Genomic DNA, 16,144 nt, shown 5'->3' on the forward strand with positions numbered 1-16,144 from the left:
AAACAATCAGGAACAGACTTCATGAAGATGGCCTGAGGGCCCGACGTCCTGTAGTGGGCCCTGTGCTCACTGCCCAGCACCGTGGAGCTCGACTGGCATTTGCTCAAGAACACCAGAATTGGCAAGTCCGCCACTGGCGCCCTGTACTTTTTACAGACGAGAGCAGGTTCACCCTAAGCAGCTGTGATAGACGTGAAAGAGTCTGGAGAAGACAAGGAGAACGATATGCTGCCTGCAACGCGCTCAACATGACAGGTTTGGTGGTGGGTCAGTGATGGTCTGGGGAGGCATATCCATGGAGGGACGCACAGACATCTACTGCGTAGGAAATGGTGCTCTGACTGCCATAAGGTATCGAGATGAAATCCTTGAACCCATTGTCAGACCCTACGCTGGTGCAGTAGGTCCTGGTTTCCTCCTAATGCACGACAATGCCCGGCCTCATGTGGCAAGAGTATGCAGGCAGTACCTGGAGGATGAAGGAATTGAAACAATTGAATGGCCTTCACGATCCCCTGGACTTAAACCCAATAGAACATCTGTGGGACATTATGTTTCGGTCCATTAGGCGCCGACAGGTTGCTCCTCAGACTGTACAACAGCTCAGGGATGCCTTCATACAGATCTGAGAGGAAATGCCACAAGACACCATCTGTCGTCTCATTAGGAGCATGCCCCGACGTTGTCAAGCATGCATACAAGCTCGTGGGGGCCACACAAGATACTGAAAAGCATTTTGAGTAGCAGAAATTAAGTTTTTGAAAAAAATGGACTAGCCTGCCACATCTTCATTTCACTCTGATTTTAGGGTGTCTATACAAGTGAGCCCTCTGTAGGCAGAAAACTTTTATTTCCATTAAAAGACTTGGCATCCTTTTGTTCCTAAGACATTGCCCTGTCGTTATTTGTATAGATATCCAACTTCATATTGAGATCTGATGTATCTAATGTGTTCCTTTAAAGTGTTCCTTTAATTTTTGTGATCAGTATATTTCCACTGCTGTTTGCCTTGGGCATTGAGCCACTGGACACTTTAATCAGAATAGACCCACTTATAAAAGGATTTTAAATTTGGAATAATGTTGGAAAAGGTGGCATTATATGCTGATTATGTCTTGCTTTTTTGGGCAACACAAATACTTCCTTAAATATATTCATGAATGTAATATAAAATTTTGGAAACTACTCAGATTTAAAAATAAATTAGGATAAGACAGTGCCTATGCTAGAGGATCCAATGTGTTTGCATGTGAGAGGATGTTCTAGCCAGCTTAAATGCAAAGACCAGTTTAAGTATTTGTGCATAGTTATTTCATAACAAATTTAGGAATATAAGTGGCTAAATATCATGCCATTACTAACCAAAATGAAAACAAAACAATCTCTTGGTTTAAGTGAAATCTGACAGTATTGGGATGTATTAACTTAATTAAAATTATTCTTTTGCCTCAACTCTTATATGTGGCTCTCAGGTAAGGCTCCCACTTACATTATTGTATAAGATTAATAGTGTTTTCCAGTATTTGATTTAGAAAAATGTCATTCGAAACTTAAACTAGAAATGTTCCTGAGACAAAAAAAAAGATCAGTGGGGTTGGCTGTGGTGGACCCCTGGGTAGGGGTGTGCAATACTAGCAAAAAATTATATCTCAGTGTTTTCTGGGACTTTTACAATAACGATACATAGACAATATTTTGCATCCTTTAAAAATGTGTTTGTAAAAGTCTTCTTGATATAGCTTGCTCTTGTTAATATGATATTAATAGCCTACTAATGAGATTAATTACCGTGCTTAACCTGCCTCAATTATGACTGTAAAACAAAACTTAGAGAATGAAACAAGATATATAAGCCTTAAAGAAGAGCTTTCTTTTCTTTAATATCAATTTTTTTTTCTGTATTTTTGTGTGAACTGTTTTGCTTTGAAATTTTACTAAGTCTTAAAACTAACCTTTCTGGTCTAGTGAGTTATTTGAACGTCACACTTCTGCCTGAATCATCCTATGAAGAGGACTAAAAGCTGCAGAAATTTGGTAATTTTGGATAAACGTCACTATAGACAGGCTGGAGCAGGGAGAGAAACTAGGAATCTATGTGAATGTTTTAAATGTGCTTTGGAATGAGGACCACCAACTAAGACAGATTGTGAAATAAAATGCTTCTGATAGACATATGCTTCTTACAAAAATAAAACTGTGCAATTCAAACACAAATGGTAATATGAAGCCTGTGTTCAAAACCAGGGAGCCTCTTCCAGTTGTTAATCTGTTGTGCACTGACAACGTTAGCCCTTCTGTCTGCTGTAATGCAAATCATACGGTCTTCTCACAGAAACCATGATGCCACCACCTTTTTCAGACCTTGTGCAATGATGTTGCCTGTGTGGTCTTCTGGGAAATAGGCTGTTTGCAAACAGTATCTTTTCAGTTGCCAGGTTTTGTTGATGAAAGGCACTGTCAAGGAAAGGTATGGATCAGATGTTCGACTTGACCATAAATCTATTGTTGTGGCAAAATGTGAAACCATGAATCATACAATTTAGGCAAAACTGTTTGACTGAAATATTTTCAGTATTTTCTTGGGTCTAAAATTTTCAAAAGTTGTTGGATACTATCCCTCTGAACCACTTGAATTGGCATGATATCTTTTGTGCTGTAATTGGTGACAGTGTGTCTTATGTTATGCCATCTGTTGCTTTTCTTGCTGTACGGTACTCTTATGCAGAATGATTCTGATAAAGTTTATTTTTGCATACCTGCATTATCAGAATGGCTGGAAAACCACAACTCAGAAATACATCCCCATAAGATTACATTATCTTCAATTCTTGCAGAGAATCATATGCACATACGCAAATGTACATATTCTACAGGAATAGCGTGGGTATTTAGAATTTACAGTCTAGAGTACAATTCTTTAGTGCAGAAATGTCTTGCCAATGTCACAAAAGCTGCAACACATTATCTTACATTAGTGGTGAATATACACAATACCTCAAAGACACAGCATGACTTCACTTGTTAAGAAAACATATGAGCTCTACTTTGGTTGAAAAACTGCTTACTAAAACAGACTGTGGGCTCCTCATATTTGAAGTACAACAGGCACTGTCATTCTGAGAGCTTGGCTTACAAGTTCGGAAATAAGTGCTGTTTGCAGTCTTGATGATAAGGCTATCCACTACTTGTAGCATTTACACACATCAACCACTTATGCCAGGATCTTTTTTGTGGATTTCAGTTCCAGATTTAACACAATCATACCAGAGCTTCTCCACACCACACTACTCAGTATGAGTCTGGCTATGTCACATGACTCTAGTTATCTAGCTTTCTAAAGAGCAGACGCGAGACAGTGAAGATGAGTGAATATCAGTCAAGACCCTGACCATGAGCACAGCATCAACTGAGGGCTATGTTCTGTCTCCTGTCCTTTTCACTCTCTACACTGGAGACTGCACCTTTGTTAAACTGATAAAGTTTGTTGATGGCACCATCCTGAATAGCCTGATAAAGACGGGGATGAGATGCCATATTGGAGGGCAGTGGATTGACTAGCCAGTTAGCGCAACCTCAGTAATCTTAACTTGAATTCCTTGATTATGGATTTCAGAAGATACTCCTCATTTCCTGCACCACTGGTTATAAATGATGTCACTGTGAATACAGTGGAAACATTTACATTTCTTTGCACAACTATCACAGTCCAAAAAGTGGGAAGAAAACCTAACTGCTTCAAACAATAAATGTTAACAGAGTAAGTTTTCTTTCTCCGTCAACATAAAAAGTTTAACTTGTGCCCATTATTGCTAGTAGAGGTTAAATGAGCTGTTATTGGAAGCATCCTCACTTTCTCCTAAACAGTCTGGTATGGCTATGCATATACTCACTCGAAATATAAACTGCAGCATGTGATTCGGACAACAAAAAAAGATTGTAGCCTTGAAACTGTACTCCACGGATGTCCTTTATATATTACAGGTTAGGAAATGTGCCCAGGCAACCATCTTTTTCAGTTATTACCCTGAAAGATACACAGTACAACATTTACAACTGGAACATCTGCGGTGTTCTAAAAGTAACTGATACTAGGAATTTATCTTGGATACATCAAAGACTGCTGTTTGATTTGCAAATAGGAAAACTGTGCTAAAGAATCTTATTAAATTAAAAAGAAATGGCCAGTGCAGAAGCATCTGGTTCCAGGGCAGAAAACTATGGCTCAAACACCACTTGTCAAACCAACAAAGACATTTTTCTTCTATCCATATAAAGCTTGGACTGATGCAAAAACTCATGAAAGTGATGAAGAAAGATGATGAAGGATTTTGATATGTTAGACAGATGTTTCCATGAATAAATGATGCAAAGATTAACACTTTGAATGATGGGTACAAGTTAACATGTATTTCACTGAGCCTGTTAAGATGCAATGTACGATATAACTTGTACCTCATTAACCTTAAGAGTTTTAAATAATTTTCTTTTGGTGGCAACAACTTGGGGAAAACAGTATTATATAAACAGGCAGTCTGTAGTTATGTCTTCGCAAAAAAAGGTATAATGTTGCTCATATTTGATAGACTTGTTGCAAGACAAATGTTTTGACAATAATGACAGTGATCGAGATTGTGACAATCAATCTGATGATATGTCCACAAAGGCATTTTTTCCATCATAAAGCAACCAACTTGACACAACTATCATGACAGCACTATATGGGCATTCTGTGACCCAATGAGCACAAACAGACATCTAGCAAATATGTTGTACGGAACAAGTATGGACAATGCAAAGAAACTTGTTATATTCACAGTAGGGAATCAATTCCCAGGAATTCGGGAATCCCGTGGACAACACAGTGCACGGGCATCTCACATGTGAACGGTTTTAGAACGACCGACACTTATTTTTAATTAAACTACTGCAATATGTTGACACAAATAAAAGTATAACCTGATCTACAGGCAATTTTTGTGCTGTCATATAAGTACATGCATCTTTAGTTGCGGTAATAAGGACGTAGAAAGCACAATGTGTCCAGCGTGCAGTCAATCAGGCGAGAGTGCACATTCATGCAGATTACGCCAGCTGCTGAGAAAGCACGCTCTGCCTCCACTGAAGTAGGCGGCATAGTCATCAGATACTGATATACTTGTTCTAAACAATGCCCGCGCTTGCCGTTGCTCTGAAACACCGCCATTTCAGCTTTTACTGATGCATCCATTTTCTTGTCATCAATCTGTGATGGAAAGTTTCTTGGCACAGATAATGCGGATGCAACAGACTGACGCATTGCAATTTCAAGTTGCTGTTCAAAGCTGTTGTCTGATGAAATGCAAGCTGCAACAATGGCGCCACCTTCTTCCAGTGTTGTGGATATTGCAGCCGAACTACTGCTGTCAGTCTGTTCAAGTCGTGTTACCAGACGATGAACGAATTTTCAGATGATGTCATTAGATGGTACAGAGAATATGTCTGTAGTAGCCGTCTTTCGTGCAGAAGCTGTATGCAGATACTGGAGAACAGCAGCATGTAATCCTCGTCTGTCGTTTATTCTACACTCAAGAACATCTTCCAGAGTCTTTGCAAGCTCTGAGCTCTGCTTCTGTAGCTGGACAATGCAGAACCTCAGAGCCGCTTCTGCGCTGATCAGATTTGTTTCACGCCTGCAAAGTGCATTAACTACAAGCTTCAACGGTTCCAAACTAGACACCATTTCACTGATAACTGTGAAGTTGGCGTTAGTTAAGTGTAACTGTTGCCCGAGATCAATCACTGCCTTCTGTTTTGGACCCCGTAATTGCAGAAATCTGCTCAACATATCAACCAGGCTATTCCACCTTGTCCTGCAGTCTGGCAGAAGACCGATTTCTTTGCCGAATCACGTACGGCTGAAGTATGTTGTAATTCTTCGTTGGTGATCATCTAAAAATCTTGACGATTTTACGAACCTTGTTAACAACATCGTCATGTAATTCACCTGACAATTCCACAAGAACATGGTAGCCATCATCAAAAACTTCTAGACCTTGTTGGCCATCATGACTCTCAAGTATATCATTCTCATCGTCGTCGCTGTTGTCAGTGTTGCAATGAGACGAATTGGGCTCGGCTGTAGCAGTAGTAGCAGCAGCACGACCTCTGCGGCAATACAGCTCTTCTAGCACTGCCAGCTGGATACAGTGCGCATAACATAATTGATGCTCAACTTCCAGTAGTCTTCCGACCTTTGTCATTACACTGGCACTGTCTGTACAGATGCCTACTATGTCACTGGTAAGACCAAGCTCAAACTCTGCCAGCTTACTCTGCAGTAAGTCAATGCACTTCTCCGCCGGCATCGAGCCATGAACTCTGATTAATCCAAGGTTCCAATACTTCGGACCTTGTTCATGGACATTCACATTCATATATCATCGATTTCTAGTGGAAGTCCATTCATCAAATGTTATACTAAAGCACTGACCCTGCTTCTTCTTGTTACCCATCTCTTCAGTTACCAGCAATCGGATTGTTTGACCGTGATCTGCAATGTACTTTTGTTCTTGTTCTGCACATATTTCATCATTGGCCCCACTGCTATGCGCTTGGACATCGTTGGTGTATCGTCATCATTCTCTGGTTTTCGTTTCATAACAGTTATTTGATGAACTCTTCTTAGATTCTCATGTTTGAGAACATCATTGTCTCTCCTTTGTTGAGCTGCCAGCTGTTTTCAAAACAGTTTTACACAGTTTACACTCAGCCGACTGGCCAAGCTTTTCACGCAAAAACTCAACAAACTTGGCCATGTGTACGAGGCTTTCAACACAAACAACTGATGTTCCAACTGCTGACTGGACCCGAGCTCTGCTCCAGTTGAAAACTTGACACCAGTCTGTACTGTCAACAGCACGTGCCACAGACTTTAATGAAGTCTGCCCCGTCCTGGCATTCGTGAGCTGCAGAGTGCAGAGCAGACACCTCCCAGTCCACTGTGCTCAGTCAGCTGGGAGACTGACTGCTGCTGGCCCGTTGTTGAGTTGACTGAATTAATCGGTAGCACACTACACCGTGGGCCAAAAAACCGTGCGACTTAAATTATTTTCAAGTATAACTCTGTTATTTCTTGATCGATTTTTACACTTTTACATGCTATATATGCAAGCTTGGCCGTTCACGTTTTCCCAGGAATTACAGCAGTTTCATTCCTGGGAATGAAAAATGTCAGGGAATCCAATTACCGGGAGCCCGGGAATGGATTCCCTAATTCACAGCACATGTGTTTCGAAGGCTGCGATCTATTTGGTGACATTGTAGGACACAGTGGACATCACATTGCCCATTCTGCACATCAGGCTTGTTAAGATAGCAGATTTAGCAAAAAACACTCACTTGCATTCCAAACTAAGTGATTGAACCCCAGCTTGTGCCAGAATGTGCCTGTACATCATCTAAGAACAAATGCCTAAATCAGAATTGAACTGATAACTTTCCAGAGTTCCCTCTATAGACTTCTTAAGCAAGAGGGTGTGAAATTGACTTGGATAAAAACAAAGAGCCGTAATTCAATGAATGACAACTCTGACTGAAAGAAAAATGTGTCTATGAAGAAACACTGATTTAAATAGGAAGTGGCTTTAATTCAGTCAGGAAAGGCCTTTGCCTTAAATCTCTGCACCATCCTGATGACTTACTTTGGGAGTATTCTTTGGACACTCACAAAATTCCCTGGGGATTCTTCTTGGGGACAACCTCTGGCATTCTATTAGGGAGGAGGAAATCTACAAATTAAACTTATAAAACTTCCCTCTGAAACTAAAATCTGATGAGCTGTTCTCAGTTTGTGGAGCTGTGAACTGACAACCTCTTTCTATTTGTGGCAGTGAAACTAACAATCTCTGATTGCCAAGCCAGGCTGTGACCAGTGGGCTGAAAAGGATGAGTAGTAGCCATCACTTCAGCATCTAAACTCATGTGCCAGTGAGAGTACTATTTTTTCCTATAAAGCTGCAGATGACATAGTAAAGGGCATAATAGCAGAAAGCAACTTGAGATAGCAGCATAACAAAACATCACAAAGGATCATGCAGCTACGACAAAGAGTGTACTCCAACGAAAGAAGGATCCTCCATTTAATCCCAGAGCAGCAACAAAGAACAACTCTAAACAATATCAGACATCACCTTTAAAGGTATCGTAAAAACTATTTATCTGTGCCAAAATAAAGTAGAACTCTAAATAGCAAGTTAACAACCAGCCTCTTCTATACTATATGCTTTTCTGTCTAGTCTGTCTCCTTGTCTTGTATATGAAAATATTCATGCAGTCAGCATATTACTATAATCCTTGTACTTATCAATAAATTGTATTATCCTGTTTCTTAAAATGAGGTGTTTCAATTACATTGATATATGTCTAAAGGCCAGTCAACAGAAGAAAAAGGTAAGGTAAAGCAGGTCAGGTCAGCCTGGGGAGCAGGCACTGGTACAGCATGACGAAACAACTCAGGATCCCGGTTGGCAATCCGCCAGGCTGACATGCGGTGCACTCATACCCTCCAGAAATGACCATCTATCTGACACAGCCAGGTGTTATGTAGGCGTCCCCTTGGCCTGGTCCAGCAGCTTGGATCTTCAGCAATGAGAATCCAGCAAGCCAAATCACACTTGGGGAATCGCGCCACATGGCCATAGTGCCATAACTGATGCTCCCTATCAATGCAAGTAATATGCCTCATTCAGGACTACATGAGCAACTGCTTATTCGACACAAAGTCAAACCAGCAGTACTCAAGGATTCTCTGAAGAGACACAGTACTGGAGGAGTCCAGTCTTTGTCTCAGGTCACTGAATAGCGTTCATGTCTCACAACCATATAACAAAACAGGGAGCACCAAGGCTGTAAAGAGTTGGACCTTCATCCTTTTGCAGAGATATTGGGAGCACCACACACCCCTTTTCCAGTGACCTCATGACCTAAAGTAAAACAAACATACATTTGATTTTCCTAGTAGTCCACAAGAGTTAACTGAACCTGAAACCTCCTGGAAGCAAACTGCGGCCACCCACAGCTTTCAATTTATTTTATTTTTTCAGTATCATTTTATTTTATTCTTCTAAGTATCCCTGCTCTATTTCCATCAAGCTGTTTGCTTGGCAATCTCTCGGCAAAGAAAACCATCCTCTCCCCACAATGCACAGGTAATATGTCTGTCCACAGTTAAAGTGAGAAGAATCTTACCAGGGTCAATCAACACAAGACTACTGGACCAGACATAATACCTGGTATTGTGCTGAGAGAATGTACAGACCAACTGGAAGATGTCCTAAAAGACATCTTTAACACATGCCTGAGCCAGGTGATTGTGCTTTTATGTTTCACAACTAACACTTACATTCCAGTAGCAAAAGAAGTGAATCCCAAAACAACTACCACCCCATAGCACTCAGACCTAACATGAATTGCTTTAACAACAGGCAGAACATCGAAGAATATCTTCCAAGCTCACTGCACCCATTTCAGTTTGCATACCGCCCACTGCATCTACTGCCCTACATCTCCCTCTATTTTCCCTAACAAATGAAAAGCACACTTACATAAGAATATTGTTCATTGACTTCACTCTTACATTTAACACAACCATCCCACAGACACTGACTGTAAAACTCAGTGGACTGGGCCAGAACACCCTCCTCTACAACTGAATCCTGGACTTCTGGCCCGAATGCCCTCAGTCAGTCAGGATCAAAACTAATACTTTCAGCACCATAACAATAAGCACAGGAATGTCTCAGGGATGTGTGTTCTCTCTCTGAATACTGATAATAAATAACATTTCTACTACAATAGGTGTACCATCCTTGGGATAAAGAACACTTTTAACACAGCACTGAGCATGTAGATTAGCATAATATTAATAAATATTGACAAATAAAACATGCTGGCTAATTTTCTTTATTTTATTTATTATGTTATTTTTTAAATAAAGTCACTAAATATAAAGAAAATCCATCAAAGCATTTCTGAGATTTTGGGGTATTTAGTTTTTCTATTAAATGGGGATTATACAGTGACCTCCATTTAGTGGTCTCCAGTTAAAAATTATGAATCAAACAATTGAGATGTGATTTGAATTCACATTTTAGACTTTAATCGAAGGGTTTTTGCATACATTTTGGTCACACCATTTATTTAGTACTAGGGTGCTGTACCGTGTTAGTCATTATGAAGAAGGGGTCTGAGTTGCCTCGAAAGCTTGCATATCGTAATCTTTTTAGTTAGCCAATAAAAAGGTGTCATTTTGTTTGACTGGTTACACCATGTAGAAATATCTCAACTTTTAATACATGGCCCCCCCCATTTCAAGGCACTACAATGTCTGGGACATAGAAATGGTAGGTATATTAAAGGAGTTATATTCAGTATGTTGTTACATTTCCCTTATATGCAATGACTGCTTGAAGTCTGCAATCTTCTCTTGGATAGTAGTCTCTGACACATACACATCTGCCTCCTGAGGACTGTTTCTGATCTGTCGGACAGGTGTTTGGGGCTATTTCTTTACCATAGTGAGGATTCTTCTGTCATCAGCAGTGGAGATCTTCCTTGTTCTACAAATCCCTTTGCGATTACTAAGAACACCAGTGCGTTCTTTCTTCTAAACGATTTTTCCAGGGAGCTGATTTAGGTAATCCTAAGGTTTTACCTCTCTCTGTCTCTAATGTTTTCTTTCTTGTTTTTCAGCTGCAAAATAGCTTCTTTGACTTTTATAGGGAAAGATCTTGCCCTCATGTTGAACAAGTACAACTACAGACCAAGTCTGCAGACCATGTATAAAAAGGGTTATTTCTACATTTGGTGACCTACATGTATGAATATACCCTTAAATTAAAGTCTGCAATTTAATCACATCTGAATTGTTTAATTTGTAATTTTAAACCAGGGAGCAAAGGGGAAAATCCAGGAAAAATGTGTCTCTGTCCCAAACACTATTAAGGGCACAGAATATCAAAATTTACTTTCTCAATGGAACCCGACTGACTCAGATGTACTGTTCTGCAAAAATTCATATTTTTAGCTACACAAAAATAGTGTTTTGTGTTGATGAGGGAGTAAATGAGTTAGTCAGGTTTGCATTATATTATACTAGCAGAATACCCGCGCTTCGCAGCGGAGAAGTAGTGTGTTAAAGAAGTTATGAAAAAGAAAAGCAAACATTTTAAAAATAACGTAAGATGATTGTTAATGTAATTGTTTTGTCATTGATATGAGTGTTGCTGGCATATATATATATATATATATATATATATACATATATACACATATATATATATATATACACACACACAGACACATATATAAACATATATATAAACATATATATATATATATATATATATACATATACATATATACACATACTGTATATATACACACACATATATACATACTGTATATACAACATATACATATCTACATATATACTGTATATACACATATATATACAAATCTACATATATATCTACATATATATATATATATTAGGGGTGGGACTCGATTAAAAAATTAATCCAATTAATTAGAGGCTGTGTAAGAATTAATCTTGATTAATCGTATGTAATCGACACGAATTTGCCCCAAATCGCAAATTTTTTTTTTTATTTAAAACGGTTTTAGTGGGCTTACAGAATCAAATAATAGACATGGACATGAATATTGTAAACTGAAGCTGTTTTAATTTCTGAAAAAAAGCCTTTAAACTGCATTTGAATTCAAAACAGAAACAAAAATATCATCCCTGGTTAAAATTGGGCAGACTTAAAAATAAAGTGGTAGTTTAAGTACTTTAAGTACATTTTCAGAATAGTATTGTCTTTAAATAATAATAACCAAAATTTCACCATAAAGTGCAGTTTTTCTTCTTAAAAAATAAGTCAGAAACATAAAAGGTAATTTGACCAGCTTACTCTTTAAACTCTGAGTAACATTAGCCAAAATTATTTTGTACATTAGGCTAAAACAGTGTGATCATTGAACATTTTGTAATTAGATGTATTTAGAATTACTAACGGTCACGGAAGTCCAATGATCCCCAGTAAGAGCCACAAAGTCCGCTTTCTGTAATGCATCTAATTTTGCTTGCTTTTCAGTGTGCACAAAACCATGCTTTTATCAAGGCTTCGGAAGTCGAAATGATCAGTCGTAGGAACGCGCTTTATTCCGACTCTAACATTTTTGTAGCTGTGATGTGTGCATCAGTGTAATGGATGTACCAGGAAATCATGCATTGACAAAAGTTCCCGCTTGCTTGGAATTGAAAGTGTGATTAAATCGTTATTTTTAACGCGTTATGGAGTACATGCATCGAAGCTTCTCAGCTGTGCTTGTGCTAAGAAAGGGAAAATTTTAAAAATAACGTAACATGATTCTCTGCTAACCTAATATTTTTCATACGCCCCAAACCAAGGAGATGCTAAGGTAAAATGAATCGGTAGCGTACATAGTCAGTACACCCTCTCGAATCAACCTCGAATGTCGGCGTTAGAGGCTTAAGACTCTACAATTGCCACAGCGTGGCTTGTCTATGCTAAAGTATGTATTGTAGATCGGGTATATATATACATTTATATATATACCCGTATCGCAGTGGAGAAGTAGAAGTTATGAAAAGAAAAGGGAACATTTTAAAAATAACGTAACATGATTGTCAATATACAGTAATTGTTTTGTGAGTGTTATTGAATGTTGCTGTCATCAAGGATTTGATTATCATTATTTCTTTCAATCAGGCTCGTATTTGTAGGATGTGTTCAAGTTACATTCCGTGTTTGTCAATCGCTGTAAAGATAAGAGGTTTCATTCATCGATTAGTTCCTTACTGCATCAATAAACAGCTCGCCTTCCTTTTATCTGTGATGTGACAAACTGCATGCACGGGTTTTTTTTACACTGTCTTCCTTTAGCAGGACATTCACTTTTTCCACCGTGTGCTTTGTTTCGCAGTAGCTGCACTTATGAATATGATTGTATGTATAAGACGCTTCATATTTTTTGCTGCCTTCTCAATTGTGTAATTCGGTTTTGTTCAGCACTCTTTGGAACTGTTGCTTTTGTCTGTGCACTGCGCCAGTTCACGGAGCCGCTTGGTGTTCTTGCATCGAAGGTTCCCAGCTGTACTGGTGCCATCTCGTAATGTCAGCTAAGACCCGCACTTAAAACTTTCTCTCGCAGTTTCAATGAGTTTGTGCCAAACACCACCCTGACCATCTCATCTTCCTCTGCATAAGCACAGTCCTTCACACGTGAATATTTACCGGCAGTGTTTGTATTGGATTGCCGCTGATGGACGGCCTTATATGGGCAGGCACTAAATTACAAACGCTAGTGGTAGCCTATGAACTTAATTTAATATAAACTTACGGTTCACGCCGTGCTTTGTTTCCGCAGTAGCTGTACTTATGAATATGCTTGTATGCATCATTTGCTTCATAATGTTTTTCTGCCTTCTCAATTGTGAAATGGCGCTTTGTGCTGATCGCTGTTTGGAGTTCTTCCTTGTGCTCTACGTACTTACGTAGGAGGCGTGATGATGTCACACGAAACTCCCCCGCGCCATCTCCAACTCAAGACTCCATTACATTATATGGGGAAAAATAGCTTCCAGTTATGACCCTTATGCGTAGAATTTCGAAATGAAACCTGCCCAACTTTTGTAAGTAAGCTGTAAGGAATAAGCCTGCCAAATTTCAGCCTTCTACCTACACGGGAAGTTGGAGAATTAGTGATGAGTCAGTGAGTGAGTCAGTGAGTGAGTGAGGGCTTTGCCTTTTATTAGTATAGATACAGTATAGTGTTGTGTGTGTTTGTGCATGTATGTATATATATATATATATATATATATATGTATGTGTATATATACAGTTAGGTCCATAAATATTTGGACAGAGACAACTGTTTTCTAATTTTGGTTCTGTACATTACCACATTAAATGAATTTTAAATGAAACAACTCAGATGCAGTTGAAGTGCAGACTTCCAGCTTTAATTCAGTGGGGTGAACAAAACAATTGCATAAAAATGTGAGGCAACTAAAACATTTTTTAACACAATCCCTTCATTTCAGGGGCTCAAAAGTAATTGAACAATTGACTCAAAGGCTATTTCATAGGCAGGTGTGGGCAAATCTGTCGTTATGTCATTATCAATTAAGCAGATAAAAGGCCTGGAGTTGATTTGAGGTGTGGTGCTTGCATGTGGAAGATTTTGCTGTGAACAGACAACATGTGGTCAAAGGAGCTCTCCATGCAGGTGAAAGAAGCCATCCTTAAGCTGTAAAAACAGAGAAAGCCCATTACAGAAATTGCTACAATATTATGAGTGGCAAAATCTACAGTTTGGTACATCCTGAGAAAGAAAGCAAGCACTGGTGTACTCAGCAACGCAAAAAGACCTGGACGTCCATGGAAGACAACGGGGCCGCAACTGCTCCTTCATCCATATGGGGGACATGTCTAGGCTTCTCAGTAACTGCTGCTCTATCATCTTCGGCCTGGGAACGCTGCAAGCGGTGGCTGGAGGGTGCGATTTCGCTGCTCACACAGTGTAGCGTCCCTCGGGCGGCTCCGGTTAATGAATGGGGTGGTGGGAGCGGCACCCCATTCATTCTCAGTGGGCGGCTGGGTGCGCAGCAAGGGGTGACCCAGGGTCCATAGTTGCTGGGGCCACAGCTACCGCTCGTGTGCAGGACGGAGGCTTGATGGGGCGGTTCGCTGCCTGCCCAGCACGCCGCTGCAGCTACTGCTCTTGACTGCCCCTTTTGTTCTCGGTGGGTGGCTGGTAATGCTGCAAGCGGTGAACTGGTTGTGGCTGAACGGAGGCCATTGAGGGTGAATGGAGGGGCTTTGGGGTGCAGCATTGTATAGTGTGCCTTGGGTGGCTGGATGTTGAATGGGGGTGGTGATGGGCAATTCACTACCAGCCTTTGGCCGCACCCTGTTTGTTCTCAGTGGCAGACGCTGCAGGCAGCACACTGTATGCAAGTGGAGGTGACTGTGTGGTTGGCGGGTGTGAATTGCCCCTCGCCGCCACCATTCAACAGGCAGCTGTACTGTTATGTATATAGCAGGAAGTTGTCTCTCGTCAGTACACCAGACGTGTACACTGCTGTGCAGAAGAGCTCATCTTAACCTTTTGTCTTCACCCTTCAACAATGTCTCGGAAACACAAATCTGATGCAAGTGCTGGTGATACAGTAAAGAAGAGAAAAATCACCACCATGGGAAATAAAATAGAAATAATAAAAAGTTCAGAGAGAGGTGAAACTCCATCATTCATTGGCAGAGCACTTGGTTACAGTCAGTCAACAATAGCATTTATTAAAATAAAGTACCTGCCCCGACTTACATATAAATTCAACTTAACAAACCTACAGTCCCTATCTTGTACATAACCCAGGGACTGCCTGTGCATTTCTGAAGCTTAGTAGTGCCAGATAACACCAAGCAGCTCTGAAAATGTCTGCTTTGTTTGGGTCTACATACCTCTGTGAGTCTGCCTTTTCTGACAAGAATTTAATGAAATCAAAGTTCAGAACAAGACTGACAAATGAACATTTAAATGACTCCAGAAGAGTGAACCTAAGTGGCTACGCTCCACCATACACCTCTCTTGTTGACTCCATGCAGTGCCAGTCATCTGACTAACTAAAAAAACACATCACACATGCAACTGAACATGTGAATACTTTTGTGAAGTGAAACAGTGACATGTAACAAAATGATAAATGAATAAGTAATATCTGTGTATTTGTAATTGCATTGTTTTGTTTTGACAGCATTCCTGTTTTAATTCAATAGTGTGAGATGCACTAGAAAATGCATACAGACATGCAAAATGCACTTGCAGGTGAACTAAATATTTTTTGTGATGTTTTAATGGATAATGCAAGTTGTGGACACCAACAATTTGTAAATGTTCAGGCAAAACAAGCTTATTCAGTTTGTTTGTAAAAGTAGTTCTCATGGTGAAAAAGGTTGGAGACCCCTGAGATATATATAGGGTGGTCCAGATTTAATTATACAATTTTCATTACGCTATAACTTATTAAGTTTATTACATAGAAAATAACCCAAAAAATCCCAGACCATCGAGAAGTGTGTGA

The 16,144-nt window shown here is 39.8% G+C and overlaps 1 protein-coding gene across 2 annotated transcripts in view; it reads right to left on the reverse strand.

Moving 5' to 3' along the window:
• The window catches only part of taf2 (TAF2 RNA polymerase II, TATA box binding protein (TBP)-associated factor), a 379,690-nt gene that overhangs the window by 31,901 nt on the left and 331,645 nt on the right, over window positions 1–16,144 (reverse strand). The window lies entirely within an intron of this gene.

Source organism: Polypterus senegalus, chromosome 15 (genome assembly GCF_016835505.1).
Source record: "Polypterus senegalus isolate Bchr_013 chromosome 15, ASM1683550v1, whole genome shotgun sequence".
Taxonomy (NCBI): Eukaryota; Metazoa; Chordata; class Cladistia; order Polypteriformes; family Polypteridae; genus Polypterus; species Polypterus senegalus.